Consider the following 25,163-nt stretch of genomic DNA (forward strand, 5'->3'; position numbering starts at 1 on the left):
GTAACCATGCAGCAAATTGTCCTTAGTTACTGCATTCCTGAGGGAAGATAGATGTTTCCACTCCCTTCCCTTTCTCTTCCCTCACCCCCCATTCCAAGACTTCCAGCCTCAGGCTTTAAGAAATTGAATAACAAGCAGGGCTATATGTGGATGCTGCTTCAACTTAGAAACGGTGTTTTCTGCTTACAGGTGTATGCAAAATTAGGCCCACTCTTATTCCTAGATACAAAATGGTAGATAAAAATTTGAAGCTACTTTACAAAATTAAGTTCTGAGGTTTATTTTATAATTATGTGGGAGGTGGTGGTGTAATTCTCTGTCACTTAGATTGCAGGTAGAAGAAACACAAACTACAATTTATGCAGAACAAAGCAAACTGGGCCCTCGGTGGAAAAGCCGCAGCGAACACATTTGACTAGTAGTACTCCATACCTTGCATTAGCTATAAGATCCCTTTTGATTCTGGTATTTGGCCTTGGTTCTTATATTCAAAGCCATCAACCCAGCTATATCAGAGACAACCTCTCTATCCTTGATGCTTCACAACTGCTGAGCAATACTGAGTCAAACCAGTTAGCAAAATACAAAGTTCAAATTCATAATAAATCTCATTCAATGGGGGGTCAAGGTGGGTGATAGAAATTATCTGTGAATTATCTGTGAATAGAAACCCAAGATAAGATAAATTTTCAAGAACTTAAGAATATAATACTGGAGACTGGTTGATAGGAAAAAAGTCCAGGTGCATTCCAGGATACATATTTATTTGGAATAATAGAGATGAAATTGCTACATATATGAAGAGAATTTGTAAAAGAGACAGCCATGTAATATTATCCCACCCTACAATCAAATATATTAGCCACTTCTTACAGTATTGATCTGGATATTGAAAGATGCTAGTCTAGAGCTTGAGTCTCCCTATTCTAGCCGAGCATGAATACATTTTGATTGACTCAAAATAAATTTCGGGGAATTGTGGGTTTGCAAAACATTCAGGTATGTTGTCTTTTCATCACTTTTCAGGGTATGAAAAATGTTCAAAATCTCAAAAAAATCCCTGTAGGTTGGAAAACATTACGTCTTGACAAACTGTAATGAAAGAGTCTTGCCCAAGGTCATACTTCAGGTCATTTGATGAAATGGGAGCACAATGTGGGTCTCTTGAGAGTGCAAATGGTACACGGTTCATTGGAAACATTTTGCCTTCTCTGTTTCAGGGTGTCTGCATCATCTAACGGTTCTAGTCACACACCAACCTAGATGTCACCACTTTGTTTCATTTACTAATTGTTGGAATTGGTCCATGGTTGAGTTTAAGGAGTATTATGTTTCATTTAAGGAAGCTGTCACAGTAGCTATTGGAGTCAATAACCACATTATATAAAGTCTCTCTCCCATACTCTTCTGTGTCCAGACTTCTATTACGGGGGGGGGGGGAAGAACTTGATTTATTTTAATAGAGTGAACTTGTCAGATTTTGTGAAATTCTATGTTGATTTCACATATCTGGTCATGGGGCACAGACCCATTCACTTGCAAATTTCTATGGTAAATTGATGAAGGAAACAAACTGTTCTGTTTTTTGTGGAAGAGAAGGCAGGTGTATGGGAGAATGTGTGTGATCTGAGATTTACTTTTAGTTTTCTTCTGGGAATAAATTAAAAGGAGCCTTCAGAAGAAAAGGAACAGTTAAAAAAAAAACCTACACAAACTGAGTGAGAGCTCAGGAAGGCCAGAATCTGAGTATGAATTCATTTGATCTTCTTATTACAGAAAAGTGAGAGAGCTGTCCTAAAATCTCACTTACCATAGTGACTATAGTTCCTTGGTAAAATGTTTAACTAGCATTAAATATTCAAGTCCTTCATTTGTGGTAATCAATGGACTAGCTAGATTAATATATTAGCTGGCAAAGAACCACTAAATCGCCACTTCAAATAAACAGGAGTTGAATTCTAAAGAAATGCAAAATGGAAGATACAAGGAAGTCAATAATTGCTGCAGATGCTGTCAATAAAACATAGATTGTTTAGGCATGTGTCTGAGCTCTTGACATCTGGTGTCCTGTTACACTGATCTTACTAAGGGCTTGTCTTCAATGCCAAAAATTGCCTTTTGGTGACAAAATAGTGACAGTGCTTGCACTGCAATGCGACTTTTGTTGGGAAAAACACCCAGTTTTGGGGACAAAAAATTTCCAGTCCTGTGAGCAACTTTTGTCTTTCCCCTCCTTTTATTGTTGACAAAGCAGAGTTCACGCTGGCTCTATTTGTTTTGCCGAGAGAACTGGCTTCTGCCAGTATCTGACAATGCTTGGCCTGATGGCTGTGCTCAGTGTTTTGGGATCTCTGCCGCTCTGCAAACATGTGCCCTTTCCCTTTCCAAGCTCTGGAAAGTGTCTGACAGTTGAGTGAGCTGCCTGCTCCATTTGGGGAACAAACACAAAGTAAATCATTGGAATGTTTCTGTTTTGCTCTGCTGCAGTAGGAAAGACTGCTGTGCACCATGGAGAGCTCACAGAGCTACAAGGGGATCCCAAGAAGCACAGAGATCAGCTTTGCCTTCCCACCACACTGTACTGTAGGGCTATGTCTACACTATGAGTTTTCTCGGCAAAAAATACGATAATGAGGGACTAATTTGCATGAATCATTATCTCATTTGCATATTTTCTGCCAATCTGTTTTTTGTGCTGGGTTTTTTGTGCAAAAACAAGCTGTATGGATGTTTTCTTTTTGCGCAAACCCCCTTTTTCCACAAGATCCTTATGCCCCGAAAAAGCACTTTTGTCACCAAATCTTCCAAGTGTAGACATAGCCTAAGAATCAAAATCAAATGCATACACATAGACATGATCAGGTAAATTCTAAAAAGATTCTTAACCACTTTTTCCCCCTTACAAACATATCTGAAAATGAGAAAATTATAGATAGGGGCTAGAAATGGGGAAAAAAACCCTGATGGCCAGCTAGATAACTACTTTGCTAGATCAAGATTTTTGTCTACTCTGTATTTTCTTTCTGATGCATTTTTTTGAAGATGATGTACTGAATTGCCATGGAAAATCTTCTTTGCATTGCATCATTGCCTTAGTACAGTATGGTTCTTGGGCAAAGGATTTAGAAATACAACTATTTGGGAATATAAGTGTGGGGAAAAGAAATACAGAATTAGGAGAAACCTGCTTCTGTTCTTGACAAGTGATAGTCATTTTGGATTTTTGGAAGATGTGAACTTTTCCCTTCCTTTAGCCACCAATAGTTGGCTGGGGGTTATTCCAGGGGGCTATTTAAGATCAGTTCTCCGAAATGGGGCACGTAAGAGAACTGATCAGCATTGTTCTTTCTGTGGGCAGAGGAGACATTCTCACTCCCCTTCTTTTATAGGCCAACAGTGTCTTGGAGACCTCCATGACTATTTTGATGCTCTAGAACAGTGTTTCTTAAACTTTTTAAGACCGAGGAACACCAAACAATTGTTTTTTTTCATGAGGAACACCAAAGATTTTTTTTGTTGAGGGGAAAAAAAAAAAAGGTCAGGGGAGGGGGGTAGAGTCAGGGAATTCCCTCAGTTATTGAGGGGAAAAAAAACCCTGCTCCTTAAAGGGGGGGCATTTTGAATTCTATTCTCCACAGCACACCCCCGACTGCCTCACGGTGCACCGGTGTGCCACAGAACACAGTTTAAGAAACACTGCTCTAGAAAGCAAAAGACTAGGATGAGGAACAGAATACTGATCCTCCTAAAGAGCAGAGTTCTACCATTTACCATCAGTTTGGCTGTTACTTATTAGGCATCTCATTAAAATTAATAACAAATAAATCAGTAGATTAAAATGATAATGTATGAACCCTGGTAGTTCTTCATGGATAATTGTCTACCATCTGATGCAACCCATAACCCTCTGTTTCTCTGAAAACCACTGGCTATTGCAAGATGCTGCTAAATGTGACAACAACTAAATAAATTCAAATAAGCAAAGGAGGATTAACTTTATCAGCAACAAACTTCTATGTTTAGCATTGGAGTCTAGCATTGGAGTCTGGCATACTGTTAAATAATCTTTCATAAGTGTCAAGGTTGATGTGCTGTATGCAGAGAAGCCAAGAATCACATACTCAGCAGTTCAGAGGCTAGTGTATCACTTTGAGGCAATACAAAATGATATAAAGCATTTCATTGAATTTAAAGTAGAAAGGAGAGGAGCATATGTTCTAATCCAAACTGAATTCTTTTGCAGTCATTTATTAGTATTGACAGAAATACTTTTCACCTGTTTTCACACACAGCAAATTGTTTTCCAAACATTTTTCTGCCCTGAATGAAGTGCACCATGTATCTGCACTGCTCCCAGAGCAAACCACTGAATGGATTTTGACTCTGTCACAATGTGCTCTCATTTTCAGAGTATTGTTGTGTGCTGAGGTGTGGGGAGTCACTGGCCCCTGCATCCCCATCCACAGCCAGATGTGACTCTCAGCCAGCAGATAAAACAGGTTTATTAGTTCACAGAGACACAGTGTGAACAGACTTCTTAGCACAAGAACCCATATTCCTCAAAAAATGAGGTTTACGGGTTCTTTCAAAAAAGAGTATTTTTAATGAAAAAGCCGTGTCTAGTCAGCATTTTTTGGCGAAAAACCTCTTCTGCAAAAAGGGTCGGCAGAGGATATGCAAATGAAGTGCAAGAATATGCTAATCAGTAGAGCTTGACAATCTATGTAATCTACTCTCCCCGGGTGAGTAGATTACAACCCGGAAGAGCTGGGTTCGGGTGATCTGTGCATACGCAGAACGATCTGCGCATACGCAGATCGCCGGACAGCGCAGCTGGCGAGTGGGGCTCGCTGTGGCTTGGCGAGCCCTGCTAATCAGCACTTCATTTACATTTCCTCTTTCGAAAGAGGAAAGCAGTCTAGATATATCCACAGAGTTACCGCAGTACAGGACAGTAGAAATCACATGACTTCATGAATACAATCCCCACTTAGTCCCATGAGGTTAGCTCAATGGAATTGGAAAGCCCACTGTAAACAATATAGGAATTAAACATTCAAGTGTAGATGGCTAATATCTTCAGTGTATGACTCACTCTGTAATCATGTCTACATATTTGACAATCTCTAAAGATTGTCATTTACCCACGTGCAGTCAAGCAGCTCAATGTCCATTTTATTTGTAAAGAAAATCAAGAAAATTTCATTTTGAACCCTCAAAATCAATAGAGATTTTTAATACTGCTCTCAAACTGATGATGTGCATTCTCCCACCTTTAAAAAACATTTTCAAAGATCGAATTTTCACATCTGAGAAATTACAAACCATCTGAGTTCTTTGTTTTGACAACATTTCTCTTTGAAGTTAAACAAATCAACCCTGTGAGAGCTACTGTGGCGATTAGACTGAGTCCTCTTTCTGCAAGACAGATTGCACTTAGAGTGCTTTTACCGAATGTTTAGATGAACAAGAAATGTGCTTATGACAAATACATACAGGATTTATATTTCACCTCTCAAATCGTGTCTCTTCAGTTTTAGTTGCCATCATCAATCTATTGCGTTAATGACAATGTATGAATTCAGGGGTAGGAGGAATGCTGGGGATTCAAATAGCTGAGAAAAGTGTTCAAAATTTATCACTTACACCTGTAGGTGAGTAACACGTGGTATTCCTTTTAGGCAAAATGATTACTTGCTGTGTAATGCCTGGTTTTCTTCAGACGGAATCAAACCTGGGTGTTTTATAGCTTAGAACATAAGCCTCTATGGCGGGACTGGGCAAAATATGGCTGGGCTGGGGTGAGTCTGGCCTGACAAGCCACCGGATCTGGCCCGTGGATACAGCGGGAAGCCTCAGGCAGACTCCCTGCTTGCCTCATGTTCCCCCACACCACTCAGAAAAGTCGCTGCCATAGCCATTTCTCTTTCTCAGCTGTGAGCCTGGGGGAAAGAGGAGTGGTGCTTCACATGCTGCTTCCTCCCCTGTCACAATCCCATTGTCTGATTTCTGGCCAATGGGAGCTGCCTCTTTTGAAGAACAAGCAGAAAGCAAAGCAAACCCTATCACCCCAGCCCCCCAGCTTTTATTCACCAAGGGTATGTCTACACTAGCTCGTTAATTTGAGCTAGATAGGCATATCAGGCAACCGGAGTTGCAAATGAAGCCCGGGATTTAAATATCCTGGGTTTTACTTGCATATTCCCGTCCGGCCGCCATTTTTAAATCCCCCTTAGTTCGAACGAACTGCCCGCGGCTATATGCAGCAGTTTAAAGTTAATCCGAACTAAGGACTAACTGTTACTCCTGGTGGACTTAGTTCAGATTAACTTTAAACTGCCGCATGTAGCCGCGGGCAGTTCGTTCGAACTAAGGGGGATTTAAAAATGGCGGCCGGATGGGAATATGCAAATAAAGCCTGGGATATTTAAATCCCGGGCTTCATTTGCAACTCTGGTTGCTGATTTGCCTACCTAGATCGAATTAACGAGCTAGTGTAGACATACCCCAACATACATGGCCTCTGTAGCCTGTGTGGGAATAGGGTAGGTAGACTGGCTGGCTGAGAACCCTACTTGGCTGCTGGCCAGGAGTCACCCAGGTAAGTTTTCCGGCCAAAGCTTGCCTCTGGCACCTCAGTCCCTATACCCTGCCCCCCACTCCTGTCTCCCCATGTGTGAGAGGGTGATCCCTTGATGTGGCCTTGGATGTGGTCTGACCAAGCTCCCAGGGTTCCCTTTCTTGGCTTATTCTAGCCGTATTGGTGCAGTGCCCCCTGGCATCAGGCAACCAATGGCTCTGTCATGGCCCCCTTACTGAATGGGCACAGTGACAACCATCCACCCTTGCCCCAGCAGGGCTAACACCCAGTGTCCTCAGTCTGGTCCTTTGTATGGTTATTCCTCCCTCTCTCTCTCTCTCTCTCTCTCTCTCCAAAGTGCTGCCTCCTGTAGCCTGGCTCCCACAGCAGCCGGTGCGGGACAGTCTCACCTATCGTTCACCTGTGGGGTAGGAGGACCCGGGACTGCCCTCACTCATGGGTCTCAGCCCAGGGCCCTAAGGACAGGGTCAGCGTGGTCCCTGCCTGGCTGGTGAGGGATCCTTCCCTCAACTCTCCAACCCACAGGCTTTAGCACAGCCCTTCCCTAGGCCACTTCCTACCCCTACTGCTATTCTCTTATGGCCATACTGGGGCTATGGGTCCATCCTCAGTGCTCCCCGACCTGCCCCCCCATCTCCAGTGCGCTCTCCTCCCTGCTCTTGAGTTCCAGTATGCTTTTCATCCCCCCACCATCTCTGACCCCTCCTCCTGTGTAGTGTGGGGCGCTGTTGATGTGGGCATCACCGCCTTCTATGTCGGGCGGGCCACCGAGCTCTCATTCAACCCTGCCTCCTCCCAGCTGCACCACAACTGCTGAGCAGGTGGCACAACAGATCTGGCACATCTCCCGTCAGGCATACTGTGTTGCGATTGGTTCCGAGGCCCACCAGAACACCAGCGCCCCATCACACCATGTCCCCCTCCTGAACTGATACTCCCTCATAGACCCTGAACCCCAACCCCATGCCCAGAGTCACCACTCAAACCCCTGCACTCTAGTTCCCTGATCCAGGTCACAAACCCCTCCCTCCTTCCCTAAGTCATAGCCCAAACTCCTGTACCCCAATCCCCTACCATAAGTCACAAACCAAACCCCTGCACCCTAGTCCAGTGCCCCTGGTCAGAACTGCCTCCTTCACCCAAACTCTAGCATCCCACACCCACTCCAGCATCCCAATCCCTTACCCCAAGTTCCTTTCTGCAGCCAACCTCCATCCCAGACCCTACATCTCTTCCGTTAGTCTCATGGAAGAGTGCAGCTCTTTACCACTTTCCAAAATCTTGGAGTGGGCTCCTAGCTAAAATTATTGCCCATCCCTGCTCTATTGCATGAGCTAGAAGCCTGCTGGCTAGTAGCTTCAAGTGTAGAGCAGAATCAATATTCTCTCTCTGTGTCCTCCGTGTCACCAGTTGCAACTGTGAACGACACCCAGAAAGTGTGTGGGTTACATGTGCATTGTCATAGGAGGGTAAAGCTTGTCATAGTCTCCTTTGGTAGCTCAAAGTGCAGGGTAATCTCTGCACGGTCCTCCTTAAGTGTGGTAGATGGGCTGACAAGAGTAGGGGTTGAGTGGAGCCTTCACTCTTTCCCAGTAGCACAACTGAGCCAGCATGAAGAAGAAGTGATCAGCTATGACTCGGTATGTGTACCAGAACGTTTTCTCCTGGAGCCAGAAGAGAACCAGGAAACAAATTGAGACTGAGTCAAAATAAATTCATTCCTTGGTCTGCTCTGGAAGCAGTGCAGCTACGTGCTGCACTGTACTCAGGGTAGGTAAGATCACACAGTCTAGCCATTGCCAACAAATAGTTCTAAAAAGGAACCGCCTATTGCCATAAATGGACTTTTCCTCAGTCTTGTTTCTTTTAAGAAACGAATAAGTAAAAACCTAAACAAGTGGCTGCATGCCAGGGGTAGGCAATAACATGGCAGCAGTCTGCCAGTGTCAGCCTCTGGTGGGGAACCACCACTGTATTTACCTGCATAGCTGCAGGTCTGGTAATTACTACTCCAGTTGGCCACGGATCACCATTTACAGCCAATGGGGGCAGCAGGAAGTGGTGTGGACTGGGACATTGCTTCCTCCAGCTCCCGTTGGTTGGAAGCGGTGATCTGAGGACAACTCGAGTTGGGATTGCTGGGATCTGTGGCCATGCAGGTAAATATAGTGGTGGGAACCTGCCAGGAGCTAATCCTGATGGACCAGATCCAGCCTGCAGGCCAGTATTTGCCCATCCTTGGATTAGATGCCCAAAAATGTCCAGTGGATGCAGCTGAGTTAAATCTTTGGGATGAATGGCTTATTCTGGCTTATTCTTCTCATATTGCAGTTTAGGATCAACTAAGTCTACATTGGCATGTTACAGCACTGTAACCTTCTGGCACAAGGATGTGAAAAAATACCCCCTTCCAGCGCAACATGTTACAGCGATAAAAAGTGCCAGTGTGAATCAGGCTACAGCACTGGCAGCTGCAATCCCAGTACTGTTAGTTGCTCTCCTCATGGAGCTGGTTTACACTGAGCGTTGGAAGAGCTCTTTCCTTGCACTCATGCTGGGGCCACACTTTCAGTTTATAGTGCTGCCACGGCTGCACTTCAAACTGTTAAGTGTAGACAAAGCCTGAAAGAGATTGTGACACATTTGCCAAACTGTTCTGCCAGTCCCTTTCAAGCTCGACTCACCAGGGAATGTAAATTCCATTCAGAGAAGCAGGGAGGTCGGGATGCAGATGGATGTCACCATGGCAGTCCCTTTATGCCTAATCTCTCCTTGTCTAGGTGCTCCGTTGGGAGGTGGGAGATCCAGTCCTACTGTGTTGCAATTCCTATGTAACGCATCTCCTGAGACTGTCTAGCTGTATTCCACCTTTACAGAGAATGAAGGTTCAGTCTGCCCTGAGTGTCATATATGCTCTGAGAACTTGTTGGCATTTGTCTCATAATTTATTTATTTTATTATGTTTGTTTCACTTACTTATAACAAAGAAACAAAACCTGTTCCAGGCTTCCTTCTCAGAGCTGAAATCTACCATTCTTACAGTTTTTGAGGGAGATCTATAGGGTCAAATTCTTGGCTTTCCTTTTCCCCCATTTGCTTATAAAATACAATATGAATTAAAATAATTGTGTTGGAAGGGGTGAGTGGGCTAGGAAAGTCTTTAAAGCAAGTTATTCCTGCTCTGTTCAAACTAGGGATTCATCAGATTCCTTTTCCAAGCCAGAGGAATTTAGAATAGAATGGAGACTTCTCTAAATTATTTCAAATCAGACCCCAACGTCATTTGTATCCCACCCCTCGCATACACAGTGCTACTCCAACACTCCTGAAGATTTGACACCTACAGCTGTGTGGCATTACCCCAAGTTGCTGGGAGGGCAATGATTTTTTATAACTTAACATCTGTAACAAAAGCATTAACTATCTAGTGTGCAATTATGTGTACTGTCATGGCAAATAGCATAACAGTGTTGGTTGCATGTAATAACCTGAACTTCTAGATTCAAGAGTTGAGAAACTCAAGGGAGGTTGTATTCTTTTCATTGTACTCTGAATCCCTCTCACAGACCAAAAGAACTTTCTCCATGCTCTCCACTCATCCAATCACTCACAAATCAAGTATGAGCAGGAGTAACAAGATTTATCTACCTCATCTGGTGAGAGGAGAAATGCACTGAAAACTGTGATGCACTCAGATACTGTGATTATTGGGGCACATTAATATCTCAGGGTACAGCTACACTGCAACACTATTTCAAAATAACTAGCGCTATTCCAAAATAACTTAGTCCGTGTCTACACAGCAAGCTGTTATTTTGAAATAGTGTCAAAATACTGTCAAGTTGGAGTTCTTACTCTGACTCCTGTAACCCTCATTGTACGAGGAGTAAGGGAAATCAGGGGAAGAGTGCTCTATTTCGAAATAAGTGCTGTTTAGACGCTTCTTATTTCAAAATCAGATACACAATTGACATAGCTCAATTTGTGTAACTTATTTTGAGTTAAGCCCTGCAATGTAGATGCACCCTAAGATAGATGTGAATGTGCATTAGCTGGAGTATAGCTTCTTTCTGTTAAGAAATACCAGTCTGCATTAATGTCCAATATACACAAGAATTGCAGACTTCCAGAACTCAGTCGATGCAGAGTTCAGCATAAAGATTTCTGTTGCCAGCTGACATCAAATGGTCTTCAGGCGGTTGTCACAGCTCCCAGTAACCAGCCACCAAAAAGCTGTCTTCACCTGGAAAAATATATTTTATTTTTGTGCAATTAAACAGCAGGTCTGTGACATGAAGCAGTGTCTTCCTTCTTCTTTTTTCTCCTGAAGTGATTTTTTTCCCCTTGAAGCATGTTTTACTCTTCTATATAAAGTTCGGATCACTTACAAATGAATGCTTGGTTTCTTGGAAAAGACAGCTGAGAGAACAAAATTCAGGAGGAGTGACTGGGGAGCCATGTTAAAGAATTGTTGCAAAATATAAAAGGAATGACAACTTTGTATCTGCATTCTGCAGCTCCTTGTGGTGATTTTCAGAGAAAGGGATGCAAAAAATTTTGAGCATCTTAAGAACTCAGGCTATGTTATAGTGCATTATATAGTGGCACCTAGGAGAGCATTATGTTTGTTTCACAGTAATTTCATAGATTTGAATTCCAGTGTGTTTCCCACCTGGGTATAAAGTGAGTTTTCGAGTTGATTGGAAGCTATGACTGATATTTATTCTAAAGCAAAATTGCTCAGGGGTTGCTGGTTGTTAGGTGGTAATGTAGTTTAAATGCATTAGATTTTCAAGTGTGGAAATCTGCGTTCGCTGTGGCTTGTGAGGATACAAGTACAATTACTTTAATCACCATCTCAAACATGTGTCTACCAGAGCACGATACAGTTTGGGTTAGAGCAAGGTGAAATATTTGCAGTGAAATTAAAGCACTATAAACTTGTCCCTCTTCCCAGGTTTTGAGTCAGTGTTTATGTAAATGTCGTGCTTTGCATGAAACCATCTACAGAATCAATGCTTCTGTTTTGAACCTGACATTTCTTTTGCTTTGACTACTGCACGCAGCTAATACAGTGAAAGCTTTGTTTTCTAGCATGCAGAGGGAATAGGGGTTGCCAATTAATTGAATGTGCCAGATAACAAAGCTTATTGGTCTGCCCCCTCTACCCCATTGCTGGCAAATCCGGCTCCTGACAGCTCACTGTAGGCTGAGGGGGAAGGAGGCTCCTGCTGATGACATGAGCCAGCAATGCCGGTTCTCAGTCAGCTGAACAGGCAGGAGTCAGGTGTGTGTGCCTCAAGATGTGGCAGTATTGTGGTTGGGGGCAATGCCGGTAACAAAGTTTTCTGATTAAGAGCATGGGTGGTGTGTATGCTAGGTGAGGGCTTCCCAAGCTTCCAGACTGGCCCTGCCCACACTCTGCCCCAAGAATGCCCACTGGCCATGTACTAGAGGCAGAGTGTTGCTGTCCTTGAGCACCCGCTTTCCCTGTGCTCCGGGGCCAGGGAGGCTGGGGCCACACGCCAACTGCCTCCAGCTCTGCCCTCCCCCACCGCCCATGGTTAACAACAGAGTGCTGGATAATAAAGCTTTCACTATAATATTTTGGTAACACACAAGCCATCATGGCAGGAAGAACGACTAGTTTCCTTCTCGTATTCCACCTTGTGTTTTGTGGCCATGGCTACTGTGCCTCATGACAAGAAGACAGTGTGCGGTGTCAGTTTCTGTCGGCTCATTGCCACGAGGGAGTTCCTTGTGCTGAGAGGATGTGGCTATAATACAAATACAATATGCAGATATGCTCCCACGGTGCTGAACAGCAAACCGAGTAAAATATACAAAGGTCAAAGGAATACTTTCAAACTGAAAGTATCTGTCTGTGTGTTTGGGAACAGACACAAACATGTAGGTTTTAAGTTTTCCCTCTGATTTGTATGTATTGTTTCATAAATAATATGAAACTAACAGTGGGGTCCAGGAACATAGCGAGGAAAATTATTTTAAAAACCAGGAGAATGAAAGAATAAATGGAAAGGAGAAATGGACAGAGGCCACTCAACAATGTGCTGCACTAGGCAAAATGTCAGTGTGATGCCCCCCTCTTACTGAGATTCTGTGGGGGCACAGTCAGCCTTCGGTGGGTATGGTGAAAGGCATCCAAAGGAAAGGGGGAAAAGCCACAACTTGCAGCCACACTCACTAACTCTCTTACTCACCTGTCTGATTAGGTAGCCCAACCACTTGCTCCCTGGCTAGGCAGAATCTGCCTCAGTAGATAATTACCTAATTTTGCCTATAGCTAAAGCAGCTCCTGAATATTTTTAAGGTTTTATAATACTTTGATCATATTTTTTCCTTCATATATTTATTTTCTTTTCCAGACAGGTCCTGAAATTTAACAAAATCATTTTGGGCTCAAATATGTTACCTTTACAAATATCACATTAAGTGGACCCAATTGCAGCCAAATGCTTTTTTCTTGGCAGTGAGCAAAATCACAGTGCTCAGGAGTGAACTTCACTTTAACAAGCTCCTGTATGCTTTTCATCTTCTTCCAGGACACTTAACACAACAATATGGCCTGGAATGGTGAGGGAGTATAATAATCCTAAACTGAAAACAGAAGTGTTTGAGAGGAGGATGGGTAATGGAGGAGGATGTGTCTGTGTTCACAGCAGCACTATCCTGTGAAAGATGGTGGGGGAGAGGCATAGGAGGAGCCTCAATCTTTTGTTTAAAATCTCCCTAAGATATGTTTCACTTCCATCATCTGCTGCTCATCTTATCTAATAAGTAACAAGATCTGCTGCTGTGCAGGAATGCAGAAGTGGGACCAGTCTTAGGATGTGGGTAATCAAGGTGATTATTTTCGGCACACATCTCTGCCGACTTTAACTCAGTGTCTGGGAGTAGGAGGGGCACATTGATTGGTCATTCAACCAGTCAACCTTAGGCAATTTGCTTGGGGAAAAATTTAAAGTTTTCCATCCTAAGCAGCATATGACCTAGAGCAGGACTCAAAGGGGGGGGGGGGGGGAATTAAGTTTACGTGCAATGTTAATTGTGGTATTTCTTGACTTAGAGTGCATAACATCTTAACGTAGGCTTGGGGACTTCCTGTGGGATATATCTTAATCTCACATGCACATATACCTCCACACACATGTACAGTTAGATATCTTATTGAAGTTATTAGAGTGCAGTTCAGTGCTCTTTTGAAAGAAGCAATACGAGATAAATAATCAATTAAGGTGATGTTTTCTAATTAGTTTTTGTATCTGATGTGGTGGTTTTGTCATTCTCTTCTCCTCTATACTAAATGTAAATGTATGCTTGAACATAGGCAGCTAGTTTGCCACTCAATCAGCTTTGCCTTATAGTGTTGTGTTAGGGAGAAGTTGTGACTATGGAGGGATCTAAATAAAAATGACACCAATTAATGAAACAGCAAGAGGATTTCTGCTGTTAATACTTGAAAACATGCACTACAAAATGCGTATGAAACATATCAGGCACCAGCATATCTCAAGAGTAAAATTAAATGAGAAGTTCCTTGAGAGTTTTTCTGGTATCTTTTTAAGTACTACAGGTTGGACCTCTGTAGTCCAGCACCCTTGGGACCTGATCAATGCTGAACCAGAGAATTTACTGAACCTTAGGAGGTCAGTATTGTCTAGCCACATTACCAACCCTTCCACTGCTTACTGGGCTTTTAAAAGATGATTGAGGCAAATTAGAGCTGAATGACAGCACAGAACACTGAGAGCCAGGACTCATGGCTGCAAACAAACTTTATGGGACCATGCAAAACTTGGCCACACCCATGACAAGTGGACATCCAGCTAACTAAAACCATGCTTGACCACTGATGTTGCCAGACCAGATAGTGCTGGGCCAGAGAGATTCAACCTGTACTCAATGAAGAGTTCACGTAAAGGAGAATTAGTTACAAGAAACCTAGACAAACGCAGGACCCATATGAATGCAAGATCTCAACTTTGATAACTCAGAGCTACTTCAAGAGATTTTCAGTTATTTTTAAACATAGCTGCGTTTAAAGGATGCAACCCTAACATAGATTTTTAAAGGCACAAAGGAAGCTTGGGCATTCAGCATCTATGTCTCTTCAAGTGATATGTTAGGGTAAAATGCTGACAGCTTCTGATGAAGCAAAGGTTATTTGAATAAACAAGAATCTACACTTCAAATTCCAATAATGAATATATGCACTTCTGGTTATAGCAACTCAGTCACACATCCATAGTGGAACCTGTCTCTGACAAACACTTCGATGCTCTGAAATGGTTTTCTTCTGTGATGTAGTTGTATCATTTAGACTAGAGTTTCCATTTGCATGAGTGCAAGATGCCTTTGGTTTTACCACTGATGAGTAACGCATTCGTTCCATACTCATGCTCTTGTGCGGATGGAAACTTCAGATCATGTACCATCCAATGAGTTTGCCCTCCTTTTTCATTTAGAGATAAACAGAGAATACGCTTTCAAATGTTATTCTAAGGTCACAAAACTCTTTTTAGTGCACCAATTTACATATGGTTCTCAGGAATGAAAATTAATTCTCAGAATTGTATTCCTTAACATTAGTGGAGTATTTAACAAAGAACACAGACTAATGACACTTGTTATAGTCTGAATCCCAGGAGAAATTCCTCTAATAAATGTTTCAGAATCTGCAGATCAGTTTCAGTAATACTCCAAAACAGTGAAAGGAGGAGTGGATTAAGATCATGCTAGACTGAACTGATTTATAGGAAATCAAAAGAAATTCCTAATTAAAACAATGGGAATCCAAGAGCAAAACCAAATGCATAGTAGAAAATATAACTACAACATGAAAATATGTAATGTCTAGAACTCAAAAGGTGTTAAAGACAGGACTTCAGAACTCATTTCTGAGCTTGATGTGACAGTTTTTATGCAGGAAAATTTCCATCCAAGTCCACACTTGGCTGTTCTTTATAGGACAATTCTTGAAATACAAAGCTGTCATTTAAGCATGTCTGTAAACATACAAATCTTGCAAAGATTTTCATGCTGTAGAAAGTTGTTAGAATGGCAGTTTGTTTTGATTAATCTTAAAATTGTTTTAGATAAAATCATAAATATAAGTTTGCCTTTGCATTAAAGTACTCCCCTAACTTGCAGTTTTATTCAACCCTTCAGGTAGATTAATTTAAATCAAAGCAATTTTAATCATGATTTAAATCAGGAAGCAGTGAACAATGATTGTAATCATTTTTTTGTTTGGACTTTTTAGTTATTTTCCTAAATAAATTTGATTTTTCACTGATGATAAACCATGAAAACATTGATTTGTGTCTAAAGATAACCTTTGCACATTTGGTGTTTCCTTTTGTTAATCAGTAGGATTTATTTATTTAATCTGTTTTATAAATTTATTCTGATTCTTAATTTTTACACTTGTATTATGTTAGAAAATGGTGAATGATGTATTGTTTACTAGACTTTCTTTTATTTGTGATGTGTCTATTTGGTTGTAAATTCAAATTGAATTAAAGTGCACAAAATCATTTATTTTTAGAACCAGTATTAAATATCTATTAAAAATGTCTTGGATACATAAGAAAAAATTGATTTATCAAACAAATTGTGATTAGTGAAATGAATTGATTGTTTCTGTTAACCATGTACGGAAGTTTTTAAGAACTAATAGCTCTCATTTTCTCACACCTAATTTTAAGTTAATAGATTGGAAGAGGAAAACAGATGTCCCTGATTTTTTAAGCTCTTATTGGGTTTTTTTATCTTTGAATGATCTAGCTGAACACACTGAAATAACTCAAGTTTGCAAAAGAAGCTTCTATTGTCAAAATTTGTGTTAGCATTTCAACTGCTTCCAAAGGCTTTAACCATTTACTTCTATCAGGTCCATAATATGACTTTCATTAAAATTTGGCAGAAAACGTGTAATTTTTTTGTATTGTATTCAAATAATTTAAATTCACTAAATTTAAATTAATTAAATTCCCATAGTTTGTCAGTTTCAACTAAGCTTATTTAAAAAACTAGACATTTTTATTTATCCTGACCTTTTGCTAGAATCCATATTATTTAACTTATTACTTAGCAAGGTGCTCAGTTTGTCTGGATTCTGATCTATATGGCTGAGTGTAAAGTTACTCTAGATCAGTGACTCTACCATACTTTCAGGAATCTTATTTGTCTTGCATATTTCAAGTTTCATTTCACTAAAAAACCTGCTTGCATATAAAATCAGGCATCAAAATACAAAAGTATCAACATATTATTACTGAAAAATGGCTTCCTTTCTCATTTTTACCATAATTGTAAAATAAATGGAAATATAAATATTGTACTTACATTTCAGTATATAGAGTAGTATAAGCATGTCATTGTATGAAATTTTAGTTTCTACTGATTTCACAATGCATTTTATGTAGCTCTTTGCAAAACAAGGCAAATATCTAGATGAATTGAAGTGTCCCTTGGAAGAATTTTGTGTACTTTGGGGTACATGTATCCCTGGTTGAGAACTACTGATTTAAATGTGAGACGGTGTAAACAAATTCAGAATTTCCTCCTTTTGGGTATAGGAATACATGGAATTCTACTCAAACCATGAATTCTAAAAGAATTTTATTATTTAACTGCAGATTCTTTAAATGAATGAAAGTCATTGTGAATAAATTGTTCCGTGTACATTCTTTTTTCCATCTCTGGTCATATGCATTCTTCTCAACATCCACGGATAGATTCTGAGATGCTATATATCTCTTGACTGCAGTGGAGTTATGATGACTTTCAAACACTGTCTGAAACAGTGTCAATCGGTCCCCTAGAAATAAAGTATAATTACATGTGATAGATATTTGTAAAATGTGTCTATTACATTTCAATACAGAGCAGCAACGTATAATTTCTGCAAATGAAATTACAGCCAGCAAAATTGTTTAATAATCTAGGAAATAATTTAGAGCTTGAACTTGTTTCCAAGGAATTAAATGGGAGATGTCTACCAAAGACTTAATAGGAGCAGGCATACAACACACAGTTGAAAGACATACAATTCCTTGTTTCTTTCTCCTTCAGTATTGTGCCATTACATTAAATAATGCATCCAGGGATACCTGCCAGCCTCTCTGTCCCAAACTTTCATTTAAAAAAAAATAAACAAGCAAAGTTTTCCATATTCAGAGCAAAGTACCAGACTTGGGTTTGAAAATCAATGAAATACAGTGCAGGGAGTGAGGCTGGTGATATCAGAAAGTCCAACTCCATTAATACCGGGCCTTGTGCTAGGGCTCAGTTTGGCCAATAATTATTAGTTTTTGGCTGTCTTGAAAAGTTAAGAGTAAAAAGTGCTCTGTGCTTAGATCGTAGTATTTCTAAAGTACTACCCACCTACATTTTGTATAAACATTCTTTATTTCATATGGCAACTTGAAAAGCAACATTAATAGTTAACATCCAAATTTGTCACCCACTCTATGGCTTTTGATGGCATTGAATGAATCAGTTAGAAGTTCACTAGATGTTCCATGCTTTGCATATCTTCTCTAATGACAAGATTACATACTGGACTGTTCCTCTTCATTTGTATAATAAGTAACTGCAACACTCTAGGTGAGATTCAAATGCAGATTGCTACAATCTATATTTTGTAGCATAGAACAAGCAGATGGTGGTCTCTAGGGGTACGTCTAAACTACATGGCTCCGTTGACGGAGCCATGTAGATTTGTTGTTTTGGCAAAGGTAAATGAAGCCGCGATTTAAATGATCGCGGCTTCATTTACATTTACATGGCTGCCGCGCTGAGCCGACAAACAGCTGATCAGCTGTTTGTCCGCTCAGCGCGCTACTCTGGACGCTCCCCTGCCGACGTCAAAGCCCTTTGTGGGCAGCCCCATTATTCCTCGTCCCACGAGGAATAATGGGGCTGCCCACAAAGGGCTTTGACGTCGGCAGGGGAGCGTCCAGAGTAGCGCGCTGAGCGGACAAACAGCTGATCAGCTGTTTGTCGGCTCAGCGCGGCAGCCATGTAAATGTAAATGAAGCCGCGATCATTTAAATCGCGGCTTCATTTACCTTTGCCTATGTGTCTAATCTACATGCCTCTGACGACAGAGGCATGTAGTCTAGACACAGCCTAGGATCTGTCATCAAGTCTTGGTGTCACTGTTTTTTCATGGCTTCCAACACTTGTCTTTTGGTGACCATCCTAAAGCAATGAGAATTTCATCTGCTAACCAGAAGTAGGTTCCTGGATTGAAGGTGGAATCTCAGTGTTTTTGAGATTTTCATGAGTGGGCAAGTCTGAGTTCATCGTCATAGAGACATATTTTCCTATTGCTTCTCTTTGGAGGCATTATGGTAAGATCTGCATGAGGATAGAAAGTCAGTCTGTGATGTCAGCAGTCTGACAATTTTCATAGCAGTGTTCAGTTGCTCATTGAGAGGTTTCACGTGCATGCTACCTGTTCATCCTGGCACACAATATCCAGCTGCTGAGAAGATAAAACCTACAGTGGCTACCCATGAGGTGTGAGCTCTGCTTCCCAACTAGTCTTGGCTAGTGTGTGGGTTACTTTATTCCTAGACTTTATCTCGGCAGCATTCCTCATCAGATGCTGTCAGTATGTGAGGCTATGATCCAGAATCATTCTGAGCTCTTTCTGGAAATTTGTGTGGCTCAGTGTAATGTTGCAGAAAGTGATATTCAGGCACCTCATTGTAATTTGATTGCTCTGGTAGAAAATTGAGACAACTGGGGAGGGTGGTTTGGTCGAAGTTGCCATGACCAATAGTACTCCAGTTTTTTAGATCATCTGTGAGGATGTCTTCAGTGAAAATGATAAGTGCTTCAATGATAAGTGCAAGATCATCCATGTATGCAAATTTCTGTAACTTGGTTAATGACATATCATTGATATAAATATTAAAAAGCAATGGTACAAAGATGGATCCCTGTGGGAGCCCATAGTTCAGTAGTTAATGTCTGCTGGTCTGTTCCATTAATTGTGTGTGAAACTTACTGTTGTTGGCATGACTGTCAATAGGTACAGCGTTGTTCTGGGACACTGTTTTCAACACTTTTTTTTTGGTTAAGTAGACCACGAAGTTATACAAAAGCTCCTTTTATCAAGCAACTTATTTTTGCTAGTCCTCTAGCTGCATGCTATACTTAGTATATTACAGAAATATTATAAATCCTTTCATTCAAATTGTTTCTGCATCTTTTACTTTCTACTTTTCGTAATGTGTCCATATGTTCAGTTATTTACTGTCATGGGATCCACTCACTGCATGCGGTACCTCCTCCTCGTGGCTCTGAGTAGTAGCTCTTGTGGGGCACTGCTTTGCTTACCTGGTATGTCTGCCCATATTTTTCACTGTGCTCGCTTTCCTTTTTGTGGCTTGGTCCTTTGACCAAGTCACTAAGGTCCTCCCTTTCTAGGAAATTCAAAAACCTTGCAGACTAGCTGCCTGTCTGGTGTCACCACTATTCTGTGACACTTTCCAATGGCTGGTAGGGGAATCTAGGCCTACCATTTACACTGGGTTCCAGATCAGGGACCATATAAGAAGCAGCAAGTCTATACAATCCTACCCCTTGCTTTGGTTTCCCTAGGTTCCTTCCTATCTATCTGGCTTTCCCCTTTTCCTGGGTTTACCAGCCCAAACTCCTGCCCCCCACCCCACCCCAGGAGTGACTATAGACTGCTTCCCAAAAGCCTCCACCAGCTAACAGCTTCTGGAATTTATATAGCCCTCTCTTATTTTTGCTCAGCTAAGCCCATTTCCAGTTCATGGCCTGGTCTTTGTATCCTTCTTCAGATGCAACCTGGGCAGTTAATTGGCCTCTATAGACACTTCAGTCCCTCTTGGCCTTGTCCTATTGGGTGCGCCCTGCCATCACATTTCACCTAAACCAAAATTTGAGCAGATGGCAATCTGGAACAATTGGCTAACTGCATATCTGGAACTTCTGGGAAGTGGACAGGAGAGTGACCCCTAACCCAAGCTTTGGGGTGTTGGGCCTCCCCAGCTATGAGCTGTGATCTCAAGCAACTGAAAGTCCTCCTAACACTAGCAGTGAAGATCTGCGAGTTTTGGCTGACGGAGAATATTTGTGCAGCGGAGGAAGCTGGGTTTTACTGGGATGTCTTGGCAACTGATAAGAGCTTGTTCAGTCCACAGTTAAGTCCAAGCAGCTGAAAGCTTAAGTTCATATAGCCACAAGTAGAATTCTTGAACTTGAATGTAAGCTACCGAGTGCAGTGAGTGCTCGATCTGAGAGTCATATGCCACTGCCGAGAGCTGTTCAAGAGAGAATTATTTCAAGTAGAAGGGAGATATGAATCATATGGTGGAAAAATCCAGTGAAGTACTTGGCCTCGCTTACTTTTTTTAAACACATTTTGTTACTTTGTTCAGTTAACCCTTTGCTCTTCAAATGGTAGGTTTTTAAAATTACATTCATAATTCCAAAACGTATATGGATTAGGAGAAATACAGGGAAAATAAGGGTAGTTTTTGAACTGGGGAGGGGATGATTGCATTCAGTTGTTTATGCTTGACTCTTGTCATCTCTGGATATATTTATTTAGTGTGTATGGCTACTTTCATGTACATTTCCACTGAATACTAACCACTTTTTGCATCTTAGGTAACTTCAGCCCATCATACCTTTGTGTAAATTTAATTTCCAGCATTTCAGTTTAATGTTGTATTTTCTGAAAACATATGAATGCTTCTTCCTAACTTGCTTCCCCCCTTTTTCCTGGGTTTACTCGTCCTCCAAGGAATAACTATCTTGACTCAAGGCAATTTCCATCCAAGACTTGCCCTGAGTAAAAATGAAGGATGTAGAAATCTGGTCCTTGTAATACTTTAGTTTTCAACTTCATAGACAGACATTTGGATACCTGCACATAATAAGTCCTCTATGATATAGTCTCATCCGCCTTCATTGGCAGCACAGTAGGTATTCCATGTGTGCTCATTTAACTGTCTACTTGTCATTGTAATATTTCTTATTTTCTGGTACAGTTTGAATTGCTAACCTGCAGGTACCCTAACTGTTTCATGTTGTTGTAATAATTGTAGATTATATTCTGTTTTGCACTTGCAAATAGCTCTACTCATTCTACCCCGCAGGTAAAAATGATGTAACACACACAAATAATCATAAAACTCAGTATGCGTTATTTTCTGTATTAATTTATTTTTTCAGGTGGTGGTGAATTGAATCAAGACTACGTACCATGCATTGGAGTAAGTGTAGCTTTTATATTTTAATATTTATTGTTGATTCATCTCTTATGGCTTGAATGCTGGTTTCAGAGGGGTAGTTGTATTAGTCTGTTTCAGCAAAAACAGTGAGGAGTCTTGTGACCCCTTAAAGACTAACACATTAATTTGGGCATAAGCTTTCATGGATTGGAACCAGTGTTCCCTATAAACTGTGTGGTCACTCAGAAGAGATTCAGATGCTGCCCAGGTGATTTAACAGAGTCCCCCCAATTTTTGTTTTGTTTTGTTCTGCACATGGATGGAGAAGACTAGAGGGTACATTGTCTGGGATCTACTTTGACAAAATGAGTTCCAGCCCATCAAAATGTATGCCTAAATAAATTTGTTATTCTGTAAGATGTCACAGGACTCCTTGTTATTTTATGTGCAGTGTTCCACTATCGTTTCTCAGAATTCAAACTACATGAACTTATTGATGTTAGTTTAATTGGTAGATAAGACCCTCTTCATGGTGGAGAAATTGAGTGCAGATATTTTTGAGCAATATAATTTATATTACAGAAATTAGGATTAGAAAAAAAATCCTTACTATATTCATTTTAATTCCCTGCCTCCCCACATTTTTCCAATAGTAACCTCATTTGAAAATCCAGGGCTGTGTCTACATTGGCATCCCTTTCCGGAAAAGGGATGCTAATGAGACACATCGCAATTGCAAATCCGCGGGGGATTTAAATATCCCCTGCGGCATTTGCATTTACATGGCTGCCACTTTTTTCCGGCTTGGGGATAAGCCGGAGAAAAGCGCCAGTCTAGACGTCATTCTCTGGAAAATAAGCCCTTTTCTGGAGGATCTCTTATTCATACTTTCAAGTAGGAATGAGAAATCCTCCGGAAAAGGGCTTATTTTCCGGAGAATCTCGTCTAGATTGGCGCTTTTCTCCGGCTTATCCCCAAGCCGGAAAAAAGCAGCAGCCATGTAAATATCCCCCGTGGCAATTTAAATATCCCCCGCGGGCAATTTAAATATCTGCGGGCAATTTAAATATCCCCTGCGGCATTTGCAATTGCAATGTGTCTCATTAGCATCCCTTTTCCAGAAAGGGATGCCAATGTAGACACAGCCCAGGTGTTTACTTATGCAGGCTATATTTTATTTTTCTTCCCAAGGATCTGTAATAACACTTTTTAAACTTGATGATTATTAAAATATTGAGAATGTAGATTAAGACTGTGTTTATTTTAAGTGACTGACTTTACACTCAAATGACCAATTTTAAAATACTGGGTCTTGAGAAAATTTACGTCACCTGCATTTGAAAATTTACTACAGTAGTTTGAGATGAGATTTTGGCCTCCATGTTTTGTGCTAGGGCGGGCATGCCAGAGCATTGACTGATTTCAATGGTGCAAGGTAAGGCTTTAAATGAGAATTTCATTGTGAAAGAAGCTTGGGGCCTGAATCTCTATTCTCATTCAAATCAAGATTGGTAGCACGAGCTTTACCTATGTTCCCTGTCACTTGTTTTGGATTAGCGATGTTAAAACTGTGATGCTGTTGAATGCTAGCATTTAACTGGCTAACAATTTCACACAACACCTGTCACCACGGGCATGGGGTCCCACTGCAGAGTCCTGCTGCCCTGCCTATTGGCCCCTAACAAGCCAGGACTTCTCTGGCCCAGCCTAACTGGCTGCGAGTGGAGTTCACCATGAGATGCTGCTTAAAACTTTAACATCCCTATTTTGGATCTGATACAGTATCCCATTATATGTAGTCTGGTTTTCACCTCTAAAATTGTGGTAGCTATTTTAGAGGTAAAATTGGCTATGTACTAGGTGTACTCATGGTACTAATTATTACAGTCAGTAGTTTTGTTGGATCCATACAAGCTTTCTCCAAAAGACATTCTTTTATTCATACTGTGGGGGAGATGTATATGAATTCCCCTGTGCTTTTCCTCTAATCTGAGATATGATTACTTTATCTGTACTAGGTGGTTGCAGACAGCACATCATTAAAATATTTATTTTCTTAGTTGTTCTCCTTTTCTAGATTTGAATAATTAAAATGTTTCTCCTGGGCAGCTTGCATCTTGAGTAGAATTCTAATTGAAGAATTTTATATATTTACTTGAATTAGAAAAGAGTACAAATGCCAACTGCATCTAAACAATGGGGTGCTATGAGAAATTGGATTTTTTTTTAATTATATGATCAAGTTTGCTCCAGTGAAACATGTCACTTTCTAATTGTCAGAAAGGAAGAGTTTTTAATTTACTTTTCCAACAGGAACAATCTGTTGTTCAGAAATATTGTCCTGTAGTGTGTATATATATATAATTCTTAAACTGATGCTGTAGGCCTTCCCCAAATGAAATTCCCATTGCTATCAATTTCTGTGTAAAATGAGGGATAACAATACTAATCTCCTGTTGTAACATGCTTTGAGATCTACCAATGAGAAGCATTTAAGAGCTACGTGGTGGTATTATTACTATAGCTCCTCCTACTAAAAGTCATGGAAATTTTACCTGAATAGGAACAGTAGGATCAAGATCTGTGTTACATGAAAAAGGTGTTCACATTTCTCTAGGTTTACGTTTTGCAATCTGAATATCAATTTGATTGAAAAAAAAATTATGCGACTGTAATAGACAGGCTACTACAGGGTACGTCTGTATTGCAACACTATTTTGAAAATAATTAGCACTAATTCAAAATAACTTAGTCCATGTCTACACAGCAGGTAGTTATTTCGGAATAGTGTCAAAATACTTTCAAGCTAGAGGACTTCGTGCTCCAACTCCTGTAACCCTCACTGTATGAGGAGTAAAGGAAGTCAGAGGAAGAGTGCTCTATTTCAAAATAAGTCTGTGTAGTCGCTCCCTATTTTGAAATAAGCTATGCAATTGACATAGCTCAATTTGCGTAGCTTATTTCGAGTTAAGCCCTGCAGTGTAGATGCACCCACATGCATCAACAAAACAACTGCCCTATTTAGTTATCTTCTGTTTAGCAATATTATACTAAATATTTTTACACAAATGCTGACTGTTTTCAACTAGCATATGTTTTCCATTTGTTTTAAATGCTTCCTTAACTGCATGTTTTCCCAAATTTAATATATTTGACTAGGAAAGTATTTTAAAAATAAGCATTTAGTCTCCAAGATCATTTGGCAACTGTTGAATATTTGTAGTCTAATTCTTCCATGCAGTCATGCATGTTGTATTCCCTTAATGAGGCATCATAACTGTTTTGTGATAGACATGTATCTTTCTATGGTCCAGTATGTA

At 40.7% G+C, this 25,163-nt stretch overlaps 1 protein-coding gene across 8 annotated transcripts in view; it reads left to right on the top strand.

The window, feature by feature from the left end:
- LOC102454172 (contactin-4) overlaps positions 1-25,163 on the top strand; it is a 731,510-nt gene that overhangs the window by 70,768 nt on the left and 635,579 nt on the right. For 7 of the 8 annotated variants that reach the window (XM_075938683.1, XM_075938679.1, XM_075938672.1 and 4 more), the window contains exon 2: positions 21,845-21,885. The exons of the other annotated variant lie outside the window; for it this stretch is intronic. The gene's annotated coding sequence lies outside the window, so the exon portion shown is untranslated. The remainder of the gene's footprint in view (positions 1-21,844; positions 21,886-25,163) is intronic. 8 annotated transcript variants of the gene reach the window in all.

Source organism: Pelodiscus sinensis, chromosome 11, assembly GCF_049634645.1.
Source record: "Pelodiscus sinensis isolate JC-2024 chromosome 11, ASM4963464v1, whole genome shotgun sequence".
NCBI lineage: Eukaryota > Metazoa > Chordata > Testudines > Trionychidae > Pelodiscus > Pelodiscus sinensis.